The sequence below is a fragment of the Pseudorca crassidens genome, chromosome 15 (assembly GCF_039906515.1).
Source record: "Pseudorca crassidens isolate mPseCra1 chromosome 15, mPseCra1.hap1, whole genome shotgun sequence".
NCBI classification, from domain to species: domain Eukaryota; kingdom Metazoa; phylum Chordata; class Mammalia; order Artiodactyla; family Delphinidae; genus Pseudorca; species Pseudorca crassidens.
Genome location: NC_090310.1, coordinates 22,720,381 through 22,737,759, shown reverse-complemented (window position 1 = coordinate 22,737,759; position 17,379 = coordinate 22,720,381). Strand labels below are relative to the sequence as shown.

Sequence of the window (17,379 nt, the reverse complement as noted above, 5' to 3'; positions counted from 1 at the left end):
CGCTCGCTGGGAGAGGGGCACGCACTACCCGTTTCAGTCTCTCAGCCTGGGAGAGGGGCACGCACTAGCCGTTTCAGTCTCTCAGCGCTAACAGCTGACATTCACCGATGACTCACCCTCGGCCAGGCACTCGACACATCCAGTCCTCACACAGGTGACAGTGACACAACAGTCTTGAGGAGGTTGGGACACCTGCCCAGGGTCACACCACTCAGCTCCTAGACGCATGCCCTCTTAGAAGCTTCCCAGCATTTCAAATGTAGTGTGAACAGTCTTCCTGGGTTCCACCCTTTCCCCCCTCTCCCCTCGCACATCCCACCCCTCCCACAAATATCTGCTGAGAGTCCATCCTCTCACTCCAGCCAGCCCACCTCTGCCGGGGATGCCTCCATGCCTCATGGAGTCCACACAGCCGCCAGGAGATGGGCTTATTAACCCCTGTCTCGTCTTCCCCTCCTCCCTCTGCCTAGACTGCCCTCCACACCCTGCTCTTATGGAAAACTGCCCCTCCCCACACTGGTCTCAGCTCTAATGTCATCCCCTCAGACCTTGGCCAAGGTCACACCCCCATCCCCACCCCCAGCGTCCCTCATCTATTTCTTAGGTCTAATGGCATCTGTCATCTTTTTGCCTGTTTACTTTGTTTCTCCTGTCCCTTCCTCCTCTCCTCCCTTCCTGTCTTTCTTCACCACTAGCTACAGGGTGACGGGGACACGGTCTGTCTCGTTCATCAGCCTCGGGCCTCATTCTTCCTCGTTTGGGGGGTTGTCCTGTGCACTGCAGGGTGTGTAGCAGCATCACTGGCCTCTACCCACCAGGTGACTGAAGCTCACCCCCTCCCCCAACTGTGACAACCTCCCAAGTTTTTAGACACTGCCAGTGTCCCCTGGGGGGAAAATCACCAGGATGAGCGCCACTGGTCAAGTACTAGCATAAAAGCACACTAGATGCTTCCTAAATACTGAGTGAACGAGACTTCTCACCAGGACTCTCCTCTACACACTGCCACCAGCTCCTTGCTTTTGGAGGGAGCCTGGCCTTGGGAAAGCCATGCCTGCACAGCTCTGCAGTGATGTTTCCAGGTGTCTTAACCCAGACTTACGGCCTTAGCTCCACCCACAGTGAGGCTGTAACCAGCCACCTCCAGGGAAGCTCAGCACATCCCTGGGGCTTTCTTAAGTAAATGCGGTATCGACCACCTCTCTCTCTGCTCCGTGATGGGATACGGTGAGCAGCTCTGATCCTGCCTTGGCTGCAAGGCCATCAACTGGGATAAATTATTGATGCTGCAGAATGAGAAGGAGCCTGGTACTCTATGGACCAGCTTCTTTGCCTGTAGATGAAAGAAGGCAGACTGGGAACGGAAGGCATCTGGCAAGAGATGCTCCTGAAACAAGCACCCCAGACCCAGGCGATCAGGCCCATGGTCCTGCCGCTATTCGGGGCTCTGCTGCTTCAGTCACTGGAGAGCCACCTCGGCCATTTACACCTTGTCTACAAACCCACCGTAAGTTATTTACTTAACTGACTCACCAAGTCCCTGAAATCGACTCAAAAGGAAACTCAACACATTGAAATACTTGTTGATGGAACTCACGTTGCATACCCACTGGCACATATCCCAACGTACCACCTTTAAAAAAATACTGTCCTAGCCAGAGCTGCATCTCACAAGAGCACACTGGGAATCAAAGTTTAAGAACCGGATATGCTGGAACAAAATGCCACCAGGCCCCCGACACAGTGCAGTGGGTTTCCCCTAGGCCTCTCATCAGGAGACTTCTCAGCAAGTGACAGCAAGACACACCCCAGGCGGCCTCTCTAGGCCACACATCAGCCAGTCTCACCTCCAGCGTGGCCGGGAGAGGACGGGTAGGAATGCGCTTCTGGAGTCTTGACCACCAACCCTCTCCCCAACTCTCCCACCCACCTGCAGGCCAGTGGTTCTCAACCAGGGGCAATTTTGATCCCAAGGGACACTGAGGCATGTCTAAGGACATTTTTGGTTGTCACAACTGGGGAGGGCGGGGTGCAATTGGCATCCAGTGGGTAGAGTCCAGGGAAGTGGCTAAGCATCCTACAATGCCTGAGATGGCTCTCAACACAAAGGATGATCCGGCCCCACATGTCAACAGTGCTGAGGTTGAGAAAGCCTGGTTTATACACCGGAGAACAGAGTTGATGAGGGTGAAGCCAGGAAACCAGCCAGGCCTCAGGTCCTTTCCTCGCAAGAACTTGGCCTTCTTTAGCTGCCTCCCCTCATTCTCCTGGGGGAATCTCCTCTCTCCAGGCCTGCCTACAAATTGGGACTGGGTTCCACCAGCTCGTCCCCCTTCCTGCTTGTCCTTCCAGCCACAACAGGAAACCAGTGTGGATGAAGAAAATAACAAGATGGTGACCACGCTTCTGAAATTGTGCAGGTTCCTACGGCTGTGGTCCAGGTCTCTAGCTCCGACTCCTTTCTCAGATGGGAAATAGATACACTCTTGCTTTCTGCTTTCATTCCCAAGGTTGGAACCCTCTCCTTCTGGGGCAGCTGTTGTTTTTGTTGTCCTGCCTCCGTTTCTCTCATTTCTGAAAAGAGCTCCTGAATTTCCTTTGGAGAGCCGCCTTGAGCCCCAGCTGCAAGCACCCGACCCAGCCTGGCCAATCAGAGCATTTATCCCACCCTTTGGCCACACTGACTGGTTCATGAACAGGCACCCGGCCCCAACCAGACCCATGAGAATCAGTCTGAGGATTTTTGCTAGAATTAACTGGAAAGAGGTTTTCTCTTGTTATCGGGGTTAATGAGCTAAAAGGATATACACCTGGAGCTGGAGAGGACTTACTTACCATCACAGGGACAGAACCTGTCTGAGAGTAAAGCTGACTCACAGGAAATGGCCACGTGATGGACCAGAGTCCTAATACACAGCAAGGCTGGCTTCAGTTATGCCTGAAGCCAGATACCCTGGTCTTTGCAGTTCCAGCAGCCAATTAACTTCCTTTTTTTGGATTAAGCCAGTCTGAGATGGGTTTATGTTACTTGCTAACAAGGAAGTTCTATTCTACGTCCCACATGATGTGGTCCTCTTCTTCCAGGAAGCCCTCTCTACCCAACATCCAGGCAGCCAGAGGCTTCCATAGGGTCCAGTTGTTCCAAGTAGGTCATTTTCATTGCTAAAGATGCCCATGAGGTGACAGCCATCGTTCTACAGAACAATGTCCAGGATGAACAGGAGGGAGGCTACACACCACCTCACGGAATGACGCTGAGTCCAGCTCATCTAGGATTTCTGGGGGGTTCTGCCCTGCAGAGTTTTCTGTTACTGCCATAGTGACCACGACAATGACTGTGAGCTCGCACAGGTGCTCACTGTGCACCAGGCCCTCTTCTGTGCGCTTCACATATATTAATACCTTATCATCTGGACAATGACCCCACGAGGCAAGTTCTATCACTGTCTCCATTTTACAGGAAATAAAACAGAGAAGCCAGGTGGCTTGTCCAAGGTCACATAGCTAGAAAGCGGTGGAGCCAGGAGACAAACAATTGTCCTATTGTTACTGGGCTCTTACTACAGACCAGGGCTCTGGAAATGTCACACGGTGAGACCTTTGCTGGCCAGTCTATCTCAATTAGGTTCCCTCTGCCTCTTTACGCTCTACACCGATACTCCCGATCCTTATCTTCATAACATGTGCCACAGTTTTCAAATATTTTATTTGATTACTCTTTTGGTCTGATCCCACACACCCAGGCTCTTGTCTGTCTTGTTCTGCACCGATTCCCCAGTGCCTGGCACATGGGCAGGGCTCACGGCCCAGTTGCTGAATCAATAGACTGATTAAACGTGGTCTCCAACCCTCATGTCACCTGGCAGGAAGATGCTCTCACTGTCATTTTATAGAGGAGGGGACTGAGGGCCTGAGAGGCTTCAGTCAAAGTCTGATCTTCAGACTGGCAACAGCGGCAGCATCGCCCGGGAACTAGTTAGAAATGCAGACGCTCAGCAGTGGGCCTGGCCACCTGTGTTTCCACAGCCCTACGATAAGCTCCAGGTGTGCTCAGATGCTTCGGTGCACTGAGGTTTGAGAAGCACGAACATATGCAGTGAGGGAGCCTGGACGATGGCCCGGCACCTTCCGCCCCACTATCCCTGCCCCAGGCCCAGGGGGCAGTGCTCACTCACACTCCATCTCACCCACTGTCAGGTAAGCCCCATCCTACCCCCTCAGCCACCTGGGGCCGCCCCGCTGCTGAGAAAGGAGCAGCTCTCCAGGAACCCCAAACTGCACAAAACAAGATTAGAGGTTTGGAGTCAGCCGCAAGGCAGGGCTGACTGGGAAGGGATGAATACATGGCAACAGACCCGTGGGATGTAGGCATGCAGCTCCTCAAAAGGAGTAATGAATAAAGTGATGAATGTGCAAGACTCGGCTCACATACTAATTACTTTGCTGCCAGCCAGGCTCCCAGAAATGTGACTCATTCAGACGCTCTTAAAAACACTGCATCGCACACGCAGGCCCGCGCACACAGGCCCGCATGCGCGCGCACACACACTCTCTCTCTCTCCCCGCAGAGGGGCCAGAAGCTACCGGCAGGTGGTGGAGCAGCATGTTCCTCGCAAGCTGGGGCCTGCAGAGGCTGGAAAGAATGCAGGCAAGATTCCTTGCGCGAGGACAGCGCTGCCTGCGCGAAGGCCACAAGCAGGGCTGCTTCTCCCAGGCTCAATCCCGGCCAAGCAGCAGAAACTTCCGGTTTCAAGTTCTGCCCCTGGCACTTGCGAGAACCCTGTGACCATGGGCGGCTGACTTAACCTTACTAGTCTCGGTTTCTTCATCTGCAAAATGGGGGTGATAATACCCATCTTCCAGCGTTCTTGTGAGGATTAAAATAATTAATAATTAGAGTTTAGGACAACAGATAGCATGGGGTAAGCACTTATATAAAGTGTTAAATAAAAGATTGGCGAATGCTCTGAGGTTATGAACTTTTCTGACTTTGCTTTTCCAGGAGGGGTGGTTGCCATGGAGATGGGGCTGAAACAGGGGCTCACCCAGGTGTTTGTCCACCACTGGTTTCCAGCCTCCCCAGTCACACACCAAGCAAAGAGGTCCCTGAGGTGGTGTGAAGGGGAGAAGCCTTTGGGGGTGGTCTACCTTGGAAACTCCCAAACTCTCCTGATCCCCACAGCAGGTGCTCTAAATGGGAGCCTTGCTGTGAAGGTGGTTTTCCAGAGAGGAACCGGTGCTGGAGGACCTGAGGCCAGCCTGCGTGCCCTGAAACTGGGTGTCCCTGTTGAGGAGTCAGAGCCGGACACCCAGAAATGGGACACCAGCCATTCTCCTGGGAACTAGCATCCCCACGTTGCCATCTACCCATATGAAAGGAGACACAAGATATACAAAACTGCTCTGGAACACACCATTCTGACCTGCTTCGCCTCGGGGGCTACCAGCAGAGGAATCTTAAACCCACCTTCTCTAAAGAAGCGGGGAGGCGCTGGGGCATGGAAGGGAAAGAAAAACTAAACAGATCTGGGGGGGCTTTGCTAGCCCTGGGCATGTCTAACAGTTCAGTACCCGATGAATACCTGGCACAGGATTTACACTCCCGTCAGTCTCCTCAAGAGTGGAAGACCTCTCAGTTGGAGGAAAGTCAGACAGAACTGTGTGACATTGGGCATTACTCACTTAACCTCTCTGACCTTCAGTCTCTTCTTCTGTAAAACAAGGATAATGATAGTGCCACTTTCACAAGGCTGATGTGAAACGTACTTAGAAAGTACTCAGCACCGCAGACAGGGAGCACTGGGTCCTGGCTTATTACAATTACGATTCCCATTGTCCTGTTGGGAATACAAAGAGGTAATGCAACTTGGCCAGAGGCTTCCTGGAATTGATGGGCCAAGCCGGGACTAGAACCCACTTCTCCCAACTGCTGACCTCAAGGCCACTGCACCCCTTGTTGGACTCCCTCTGTTGGACAGAAGCCCAGGATAAGGCTGCAGAGCCAGTCCCCCGACACACCCCAGCATCACACTCTGTCCCTGCCCACTCCCATTATAGCCGCTGGTGCATTTCCTGCTCCAGAGGGATTAAACTGTTACAAGGTTTCCTGACATTAAACTATTTCCCAGACCTGCAATCTAACCCTTTGATGTCTTTTGCAAGTTACACCATCTCATAATCTTCAGTTCCCAAGGCCCACCAGCCTATCTGGGGGCCCTTGGATTTAATAACCCTCACAGGTTAGTAAACAGGGTTGCCAGAACACAGGCTCCGTGAGCCATGAATATGCAAAGCAGCTCCAACCCTGTAAATAAAAGCAATCATTTAAATGCAAATTGCATCCTTGGCTGCCCGTTCCAGGGTGGATGGTTCCTCTGAGGCCGTAATTCTGAGAAGAAAATGTGACTAACTCAGAACCCCCAGGAAGCTCCGCATGGAAGTGCTTATGGGGCGTTGGGCTCTGGGTGGGGGCCACTTAGGGGGGACAAAAACTGCCTAAAAGTGGGAAGTGGGTTTTAAAACCTGACCTACCCCTGGCGTAGGCTTACAGGGCCAGCCAGGCTCAAAGCAGTCCTCACAGGTCCCCTTCGGAGGCTCCCAGCGCCTTGCCACCCTCAGAGGCAGAATGAAAAGGAAGCTGCTTTTCGTCTCCTTGTAAAGGTCGGGGGAGCGTTTAAAAATCAGATCTCGTGGCTTTCCACTCCAAATCCTGCAAGGGTTCACCAGTCCAAGGAGAATAAAACCTAAACTCCTTTCCATGGCCCAAAAGATCGTGGTCTGGCTGGTCCCTGCCATCCCCTTTCTAACCCCGCTCTCCACATCTGCCTATGAGCTCCAGCCACAATGGCCTTTGTTCATTTTCTCTGCACTCATTCCCACCTCCAAGCCTTTGCACTTGCGGTGCCCTCTGCCTGGTTCAGTCTTCCCCCTGCGTCTGTCAGTGCCCCCTCCCCCATAGCGGGGCTCCACTAACGTGTCACTCCCCAGCACGGTCTTCCCTTATGTGTACATACTCTTGTCACTTTATTTTACAGCACCCTGCTTTCTTTTCCTGGCAGCCCTTATCCCATCAGAAGTTCTAGCTACTTACTATTTATTTACTTATTTAGTGTTCACCCACCTCCCCAGTGCCCTGAGAGCAGGGGCTTATCTGCCACTTCTGTAGCTCGCATATTTATTGAAATAACACATTAACTAATAAAGATTTTGAGCTTCTCTTTCTAACAAAACTGCTTTTCTTGCTGCCTGGGCCCCAAATGGCGACTCCTTCCCACTGCCATCTTTTCCCTCCCCAACTCAGCTGACCCCTTTTCAGAACAGAGCAGGGAACAGATAGGAAACTGTTCACTCCGCAGTCTAGGTACAAAACTGGCCCAGTGAAGGGCTCCCAACTATTTGCATTCTATTTACATCCTATTTGCATGCAGTTTTAACTCAAAGTCTGAAATCCTCCAGAGAGCCCCCGCCCGTGGGGAAACTTCTGAATCAAGGTTCCTCGGCTGAAATTCTAAAGCTTTTGTGCCAAGTCCCTCCCCCACTTCTCTTGTCTTTGCGAGGATTTCCCAGTTCCTCCGGGGCTCTGCTCAGGTGCCCCCCACCCCATGCTGGCGCACTTGGGCAGCCAATGTGGCGCGTGGCCCGGGGCCCCAGGCGGGGACGCGGCTGCCCGCCACACTCCAGGGGCCTTTGTCCGCGCTCCAAGGAGCCGCCCCTTAGCGAACTGGGGACATGTTGGGTGGGTGTGTGCGTGTGGTGGGGTGTTGGCTAGGCCTAGGAGTGACAGAGCCCGGTAGGAAACCCGCGGGCTGCGCTGGAGCCGTCCTCGGTGGTAAGCTCGGTACGCCCCCTCCCTGGCTGGTTGGCCAGCTCCCCCAGGCCAAGGCGGGTGCAGGCGGTAGGGATCCCGGGGTGCTTGGCGCTGGAAGCCCGTGTCCCCCAAGTTGGGGGGGGGGACGCAGCACAGGGCTGATCCTCACCTCTAGCTTGGCCGCAACAGCAGCGCTAACATCCCGCCATTGTATGCATTCGCCCCTCATTTCTTCCCGCAGCCCCAGAGCTCAGCTCTTCTCGCCCGCGGTGTCCCCTCCTTTCCCGCAGTGCGCAGCCACGGCCGGCTGCGAGCTCGGCCCCCTGCCCCTATGGCAGGTGCGGCAGCTCACCCCCCAACTCGGCCCCTGTGCCCCCGGCTCCGTCTGCCCTGTCTGTGCTCAGGCCCCACGGGCTTGCCACGCAGCCCTGCCCGTGGCTGCCCTCACAGGAGTCACTCGGACACGCCTGGACTCCCTTACAGTCCCAGCTGCCCTTTCCTGTGGTCGCCCCCAGATCCTCCCCAGAGACTTGGATCTCCACCTGGTCCGGGTACATCCCCTCCCCTCATAAAGGTCCCAACCCTCCCCGCCCCCCGCCCCGCCCTCTGCGGCTCGTCTCCCGCCGCACTGTGGTCCCCCCACCCTAATCCCCCAGCTCCCCCAGCAGAATAACCCCTTGGGGGAGGCCTCAGAAAAGCACAAGAAGCAGACCCCACCCCAACCGTCCCAAGTCCACGGCGGGAAAAGTTTCTGGGGTCGCCGCATTGCCCTCCACCCCACCGGCGCGGCTCGCACTCACCGACCCCCGCGGCCCCGCAGCGCCGATGCTCCTGCTGGCCCTCGGTCCGAGTCACATCTCTGCAGCGCAGCCGTGTCCCCAGCCCAGCGCGCCCGCCCGTCCGACCTCACTGCATCTCACTCGCGAGCCGCTGCCGAGCTAGGCGCCCCCTGGCCCGGCCCGCGCTGCTGCAGCCGCCGCGGCCCCGCCCCTCCTGCCGGCCCGCCCCCGGGAGGCCCCGCCCCGCCCCCGGAGCTTCCAAGCCCCGCCCCTCCCCGGCCCAGGCTAGGCTGAGTGTTCCGAAAGCAGCCCCGCGCAATCTCCTTGCTCCTGGCCTGCGGCGCTGAGACTAGCCCTCTCCTGTGTCCCCAGTTAACGAACACCACCCGCACATCCACAGTGCGTCCATAAGCAGTCCGGACGCGCCGGACACATCCCCAGGTTGATCCACTTTCAGAAACACACACGTGGAGGGGCTTTCTAAACCATGGGTTCCTAAACATTAACTTCCCCACAATATACCGGCACCCCATCCAGGGCGCAGAGACGATTCCGCCGCGAGCGTTCCAAAATCACCAACGCCCCAATATCAACTAGGCAGCCCCTTCCCGCTTGGGTACACTCCAATTACCCTCCCCCCCCCAAGTGTCCTTGTCCCTTTACGCACCCTGAGCCCAACACCCGCATCCTTGGCCACTCCAAACATACTCAGAGGTCCACACGGTAAACCCTTCACGTAGCTCCACACGCAGTATCCCATCACCGTCCCCCCCCCCCACATCATCCACATACACACACGTCCACGACCTTCCCGGTCACACATTCGGAGGCCCGGGGCCACCGGCTTGGCGCTCCGCAGACGCCCAGGGCACAGGCGGGATGCGCGCCCACGGGGCAGCCGCGGGACCCGCTTGAAGTCTGGCTCGACGTAGTCCACCCGGCTGTCCGATGTCGGCATTGCCTCGACCGGGCCTGGGGGCTGCGCTCCAGCTTCTGACCGGCTTCTCCAGGTCGCCCCCTCCCCCGAAAAAAGCCCCCAGAACTTTGAGGACCCCCCCACTTGTGGTGTGGGTAAGACCCTCCCACCCCATCCCGGCCCTACAAGACAGGACAGGGAGATGACCCCTGTTTCCCACTTCTCTGCGTGGGGGAAGCGGGGTGGGGAGGCGGGAAGATGGGTTGCGGAGTAGCACTCCCTTCTGGGCATATTTCTAGGCTCTGATCTTTGGGGTCTCCGGACCTTTCCGATATTCTCACCCCTTCCCGCCAACCTCCAGCCTCCCAAGTATCCTCTCCCCGCAGCCAAGACGGTTTTCTCCCGGGCAGGCCACGTATCCTTTGGGCACGCAACTCTCCAAATATTTTATGTTAATTTTAAGGAAAAATGGAGGAGAAGAAGCACGAAAACAGAAAACTAGCCCAGTTTCATCGGCAGACGTATCCTCAGCGCCTAGAACAGTGCCTGGCACTCAGTAGGCAATCTTTAAATGTTTGCGGTACGACCCCTCCTCAGTGTTCCCGCGAGACTGGGGAACTGGAAAATGGATGGGCACTGTCACCTGCTGGTATATAGTGGAACTGACGCCAAGATCCTTTTCTTTCCCTCTGTAAACGTGGGCAAATTCAACTTTCTAAACCTCAATTTCCTCATACGCAAAATGGAGATAATTGTAGTAGTACATGCCTATTGGGGTTATTGTAAAGATTAAACATATAATGCAGAGAATTCCCTGGTGGTCCAGTGGTTAGGACCCTGCGCTCTCACTGCCAAGGGCCCGGGTTCGATCCCTGGTCAGGGAACTAAAATCCCACAAGCCGCACGGTGTGGCCAAACAAATAAACAAAAAACAGCACAATACCTGTAAAGAGCTTCACACAGAGCCTGGCATGGAAAACTGTTAGTGTGAGTTTTGTTAATATTACAATCATGGTTATATTCCCTTTCCCGGCTTATTTTCAGAGGGACCCTGACTGTGATGATCAGTTTAGCTTTGAGTGATGATACTTTGGGAAGAAAAGGGTGAAAATGAAGGAAGCTATTGAGTAGCAGGTGCATCTCCCCCCGTCTCCCCCCCCCCCCCAGAGTTCAAGGTCCCAAGGACCCATCACCATCATCATGATAACTTATGTAGTACTCACTGTGGGCCAGGAGATCTTCTAAGGGCTTTATATTCTTCAAAGTATTTATTCCTCCCAGCAACCCTCTATGCCAGATACTGTTGTTCATCCACGTTACAGATGGAGACATTGAGGCCCAGAGGGTTTAATTACCCGCCACAATCATACAGTTGGCAGAGCTAGGATTCAACCCAGGCACTTCCTCTCAACCAGTGGCTAAACTAGTGTCATTTGCTGCAAGGTCAGATATCATCACAGACAAGCCTCATGTCCCCGGAGTGCTCTCCCGGTTTCCAGCCCTGGAGGGAACAGCTCTAGGAGGTGCCAGGAGCTATGTCAGCTCTCAAATACTCGGTCCACTTCAAGCTAATGGCTTCCCTGGCTCTACTTCTCAACTGAAAAATGATGAGAGCACTGCCTGCGGCTTTTCTACTGACAAATGTCACGATGTGTAATTAGGTGTTTGTGTAGCTCGTTTTTTAGTATCTGTCTCCCTGCTAGACCGTATCTCAGTGCTGTCCCAATAAGAACTTTCCACAATGATGGAAGTCTTCTCTATCTGCACCGTCCAGTATGGTAGTCACCAGCGATCTGTGGCTATTGAACACTTTATATGTGATTAGTATGACTATGGAACTGAACTTTCAGTTTTATTTACTCATGTGACTAGAGGCCCTAAGCTCAATGAAAACAGGAACCGTGTCTGTTGTTCATCCTTGTATCCCGTGCCCAGTTCAACAGATATTTGTTGACTAAGCGAATAATTAAATTCCAGCCTTGCTTTCGCCTTTGAAGTATGTCTATTCTGTATCCAAACCTCTTTTCTCTGCCAAATAGATCATCTTCCAAATGAAGGTGCTGCTCAGGACCCTGGAATTGCCAAGTCCATTTCTGTGGATCATCTCGTCCTACCCATGGAAACTTCTGAGGTAGATATCGGTATCTCACTGTGACAAAATTGAGTCCTGGAAAGGTTGAATGACTTGTCTGAAGTCTCATGGCTGGCAAGTGAGCAGAGACAGGATGTGAACCTAGCTACTCATGCTCTTCCCATTCACTGCACTACCTCACAGGTGAAATTTCTGGAAACATCAACTTAACTCCATGGAGAAGTGAATTTGAATCATGGGGATTCAAGCATCTGATAGGATAATTTCAGTACCTCTCTAATTGCCTCAGACAGGCGACTGCCTGAATATAAGACCTTGATGGCAACACTAACATGATCCTTGGGTATCTGCTAAGTGCCAGGCTCTGTGCCTGATCCCGTTGTGGTTCACAGATGGACACGAGGTGGATCCTGCTTCAGGGAGCTCCAGGCCAGCTGAGGAGGCAGACTGTTTCACTAGAGTGTGAGAGGTGGTTAGTCCAAGGCATGTGGGAGTGCCTCCAATTAATGGAGCTCTGGGAGCCCTTGCTTGGAGGCTCAGCTTCCCCAGAGACTCCAGAACTTGACTTTCCCTCCAGAGTGGGAGTGAGGGACACTTCAGGCTATTGTCATCTCTGGATGCATTTTTGGAGTGAGCAGCCAGAAGTAAGCAAGTGTGGGACATATCATTGCTACCACTCTATGGGTTTGTGCCTGTGACAGACATCACTAATCAATCATCACATTCTTTCTTGCCTCAGTGTAACTTATGCCTCCCATAATATGTTAGAAGATTCAGTCACTCTTGCAAAGTGTTCCTCAGTTATTTCCAGAGTCCCCATCGGGTTGCCTCACAGGTGTCCACAAACCAGGGTGTCAACTGTCCTCACCATGTAGCAACCATTTGCTATTTCTTTCCTGCATTGGCTCCCACAGATCCTTGTCTGTGGTCCACAAATTACTTGGAATAGTCTCATCATGGCCCCTGTGGTTCCCTGTGAGGCCAACATGGGGGCATGCTCCAAATGTCCCCAAAGCTGTAGGTTAGGCAGTATTCAAGTAACAGAACAAAAAATGGCCTAAACAATAGGGGTTCTTGTTATCATACAACGGTAAGTTGGGATGTGAGTGATCTCACAGTTGATTCATGGCTCAACAATGTCAACAAGGGCCCAGACTCTTTCCAGCCTTCTGTTCTGCCATCCTCAGGTTGGCACCTCATGGTCACAAGATGGTTGCCACAGCACCATCAAGTCTTCACCTGATACTCTCAAAATGTAGGAAAGAGGGGTTCAGGGAAGAGAACTCTCCTTATGAGCCGCCTGTTAACCAGGAAGGAAATCATTCCTAGAACTACCCCTTTCCCCATCTCCTCTCAGCTGTGGACTTCCCCTTACATTTCATTGGCCAGAAGCGGCCTAGCTGGGTGGGAGGAAACATTAGAACTCCGAGTTTAAGAGCAGGAGCTCTTGAGTCAGAAATACTGGGCACTGAATATCAAGATCACCGAGCAACCTTGGAAAAGTCACTTAGTGTCTCAATGTCTAGGCTGGTTTCTGCATCTGTGCAGTGGAGGTTGATCATAACAGGCCCCACCCATCAGAGTTAAATGAGCAGTAACTGAGCTGATACCTGTCAAGGGCTTTGCATCATTGGCTGAATGGAGTTGGTGCCAAGTAGGGCTTCACAAATTGGGTGAAGACTTGAAAATATGCCTGTTTTCTCTGCCCTCTTCCTCTCCTCAGTGTACCAGGTTTTTCCCAAAGTGTGTTCCAGGGAACCTCTCAGGGCGTCTGCCAGACCAAAACTGTTTTCATAATAGTACAAAAGTCTTATTTGTCCTTTTCACTATCATTCTGTCATGAGTATACAGTGAAATCTTCTAGCATCTTCAAGACACTTGATATTGCAACAGGTTGAATGCATTGGCAGATGTGGCATACAGCTAGCTGCCTTCTATTAAGTCAGACATAACAGATTTTCAAAACTGTAAAATATCACTAGTGCTTTTTGTTTTGGGAAATCGAGGGGTTTTTTTGGTAAAAAGATTTTGCATTAACAGGTGATGAGTTTATTATTATTAATTTTAGATGAATGAATAAATATTTTTAAAAATTGCTTGGCTTTAATTTAAAATATGGTAAATATTGGTAGGTATAACCCACCTAAACAAAAACTCTTTGAAGTCTTCTATCAATTTTAAGAGTGTAAAGGGGTTCCGAGAACATAAAGTTTGAGAACCACTGATCAAGACATACTTTTAGAATCCATCTCACGAAAAGAAAGCCAATAGTTATTTGTTTATTTTTTTAAAGCTGTTTTTTTTTTTAAAATTTATTTATTTATTTTTGGGCCGCATTGTGTGGCATGTGGGATCTTAGTCTCCCCACCAGGGATCAAACTTGTACCCCTTCCCTTGGAAGCGTGGAATTTTAACCACTGGGCTGCCAGGGAAGTCCTGCAAATAGTTCTTTAGTATTTATGGAGTGCCAGGCACTGTTCTAAATTATATATATAAACTTTTCCAATCCTGTGATAGTCCCATGGGATAAAATATATCCACATTTACCTTTATCAAAATGTTTTTCCAGCTTTTTTGAGGTATAATTGGCAAATAAAAATTGTATTTGAGGCATATGACATGATTTGATATATGTATACATTATGAAATGTTATCACAATTAAGCAAATTAACACTCTATCACCTTACAAAGTTATTTCTTTTTTTAGGGGGGTGTGGTCAAATCACTTAAGATCTATTCTTTTAGCAAATTTCAAGTATGCAATACAGTATTATTAACTATATCTCTATCCCCATTTTACAGAAGTGGAAGTTGGGGCACAGAAAACCAGTTTGTGTCCCCTGACAGCAGGCCATGGGCCAGGGCTTCATGTGCAGAACAGGACCCTCCAGAGCTTCTTCCTCCCAGGGAGCCTCGTCCAGCCCCTGCTGGGAAGAGGAATGGCCTCTCCCTCTCCCCTTCCCCCTCCCTCCCCCTCCTCCCTCTCTTCATGTTCCTCTTGAGGGTTTGGCCCAGCCAACTGTGAAGGATTGTACCTGACAGGCGAGGCTGAAGTGGGAGCTGCAAGGAGGGGACGGGAGCCTGGGGTGACTTGGGTTACATAACAGGGGACGGTTATGTAACGGGGGCAGGCAGGGATGAAAGTGAGTCAGGGCAGAGGAAGAAACCAGGAGCTGGGGGAGAAGAAAGAGGACAGAGCAGAGGAAATGTATCCATTGCCAGCTGGGCAGATGCCATGCAAGGGGGAAACCAGAACAGGCTCAGGGCGGGCCTTCCTCTGGCGTGTCCCCTTCCCAGTGCCCCTGCCCTGGGAAACCCAGCTTCCCCTCTCTGGGCCCCATTGGGTCCAGACGATTACAAAACTCCTCCAATAACTTTTGACCAAACACCTTTACTGCTTAATTAACCAGAGCCAGTTTCTATTGCTTGCAAACAAAAACTTGAGTGATACAGAGCCCTTTCCTGTCCAAATACCAGAATCCATGGGAATCTGGAAACTTCTAGGCACTCACTATGCATGTCGAATGAGTAAGTGAACAATGGCTATTTATGCATTTTCTTGTAATCGTTTTACTGTCGTATTTTTTACCTGAAGGTCACTTTGGGGGACAAGTAGCCCAGTGGATTGTTCTCACCCTTCTATTCTCTGCCACCAACAGGAGAATGGTCCTGCTATGACAGTCATTTAGTCAGTTGACAAACATTACCAGGGTGCTGCACTAGGGGCCAGGGATGCAAACAAGAACAGGATGTTAGTGCTGTTGACCCAATATTTCCAGCTTGCTGACTTCCGGACGTGTGGTAGGATTGCACATCAGTCTCTTTGTGGGAGGGTGGGTGACCACTCCCGGCCAGTGAGTTGTAGTGGGAGTGACTGGTGTCATTTCCAGGAGAAAGATTCCATGGTTTTCAAGAGGCCCTCCCGTGCTTTCTTCCCTGTGGCACTGTGCAAAATGGTGGCGTCCCTGCCAGCCTTGGGACCTTCTGGGTCTCGGAGTGCCTGGGTGACCACAGTGAGCAGAGACCCACGAGGTACATATGCATGAAGAAGAAAGAAACTTCACTCTTTTATGCAACTAAGGGTTGAGGCTTGTGTGTTTCTGCAAACACAGCCCGGCCTCACCTGACTGATTAAATGTGCTGGTCTTCTAGGGGTTTACAGTCTGGTAGGGAAGGTGGACACATATGCCGAATCTCTGTCTGTCCCCCCAGATCCACTCTCCACCCCTCTTTTGCCCCAGGAAGCTGGGCTTTGTAGGTTATCTCAATGGGCTCACAGCCATCCGGCTTCTGGTTGGGTTCGGCCGAGAGGGAGCCCTGGCAGGAGATTGGAGAGAGGAAGGCGATGGGGGCCAGGGTTTTATTCCTGTGCCTTGGGCTGGAGACGGCCTTCAACTGAAAGTCACTCTTCTCTGGGAGGCAGCCATTTCCATGCAAATCCCTTTCCTTTGGATTCTGGTAACCACTCCTTCCCGGTGGCCACTAACCCCAGGTGACACACTATCCTACACCTTTGTCACTAGGCCTTTTGTAAACAGACACTTGTAGTGGATTAAAGACCTCGAGGGCGTTATACTCAGTGAGGTAAGTCAGAGGGAGAAAGACAAATACTGCGTGATGCAACTTATATGTGGAATCTAAAAAGGCCAAATTCATAAAAGCGGAGTCAAAGGGTGGTTCCCAGGGGATGGTGGTTGGGGAGACAGAACAGATGCTGTTTAAGGTACAAACTTGTAGTGAGTCCTAGGGATCTAATGCACAGGATAATGACTCTGTAGACAACAGTATTGTATTATCATCATCAAACTTGCTAAGAGACTAGAACTTATTCTAACCGCTAAAAGGAAATGACAATTAGGTGATGCGATAGAGGTGCTAATTATCCCTACAATGGTAAACATATTACTAAATATAAATGTATCAAACTAATAGCTTGTGCGCTTTAAATGTACACAATGTTATATGTCAAATGTATTTCAATTAAAAAGAAAGGTAAGCTGTAAATTCCAGCTATTCCTCCTATCAAGAGGTGGAGTCTGTTTCCCTTCCCCCTGAATCAGGGCTGGCCTTGCGAATCTCTTTGCTCAGTGGAATGTGGTAGAAGTGATGCTGCGTATCCGCTAAGGCTGGACCTGTAGAGACCTGCAGCTTCTGCTTTCACTTGCTTGGGACTCTCTCAGTTAGAACCTAGCTGCCAGGCTGTGAGAACACCAAGTGGCATGGAGAGGCCACAGGTTGGAGAGCTTCGGTGCTCTAGTCAACAGCCCCAGCTGAGCTTACAGCCGCCAGCCATGTGAGTGAGCCACCCGGACATCCAGCCCAGCTGAGCCTTCGGATGACTGCAGTTCCAGGTGACAACATGTAGAGCGGAAGAATTGCCAGCTGAGCCTGGTCAACCCCTAGAATCAAAAGAGATAATAAAACTGTGTTGTTACGTTGAGTCACTAAGTTTTGGGATTCTTTGTTACCTGGCAATATTAACCCAAGCAATATTTTCTACATTGTCCTGTTTGGAGAGGATCATCTCTTCTGGTGGGACTGACTCATACAATCACGAATAGACAGTTATAGATGTAGTACTTGCTCTGAGAGAGCTGGCGCAGGGCCCAGGAGTTCAGAGGAAAGTTCCTACCTCTGACTTGGGGGGTCAGAGGCAATGACACCTAAGTTGACCCCTGGAGGCTGACTCTCAACTAACTGGGTGAAAGATCAGGAAAATGGGGCTCTCAGTGTGGGAAACCTCATGAGCAAAGGCCTAGGTAGCGTTTGAAGAGCTGAAAGTAG

The 17,379-nt window shown here is 51.6% G+C and overlaps 1 protein-coding gene and 1 long non-coding RNA gene across 3 annotated transcripts in view; one reads left to right on the top strand and one right to left on the bottom strand.

Annotated features, from left to right (window-relative positions):
- The window catches only part of GPRC5B (G protein-coupled receptor class C group 5 member B), a 38,073-nt gene extending 29,305 nt beyond the window's left edge, over positions 1-8,768 (bottom strand). Inside the window, exon 1 of one of the 2 annotated variants that reach the window (XM_067706502.1) lies at positions 8,608-8,768. The gene's annotated coding sequence lies outside the window, so the exon portion shown is untranslated. The remainder of the gene's footprint in view (positions 1-8,607) is intronic. The other variant, XM_067706501.1, reaches the window with a different exon arrangement.
- LOC137207082 (uncharacterized) lies at positions 7,696-17,017 on the top strand. The gene is made up of 3 exons (XR_010934929.1): positions 7,696-7,828; positions 11,542-11,633; positions 14,398-17,017. It is a non-coding gene; the product is annotated as an uncharacterized lncRNA (long non-coding RNA).
- Positions 17,018-17,379: the final 362 nt, after the last annotated feature.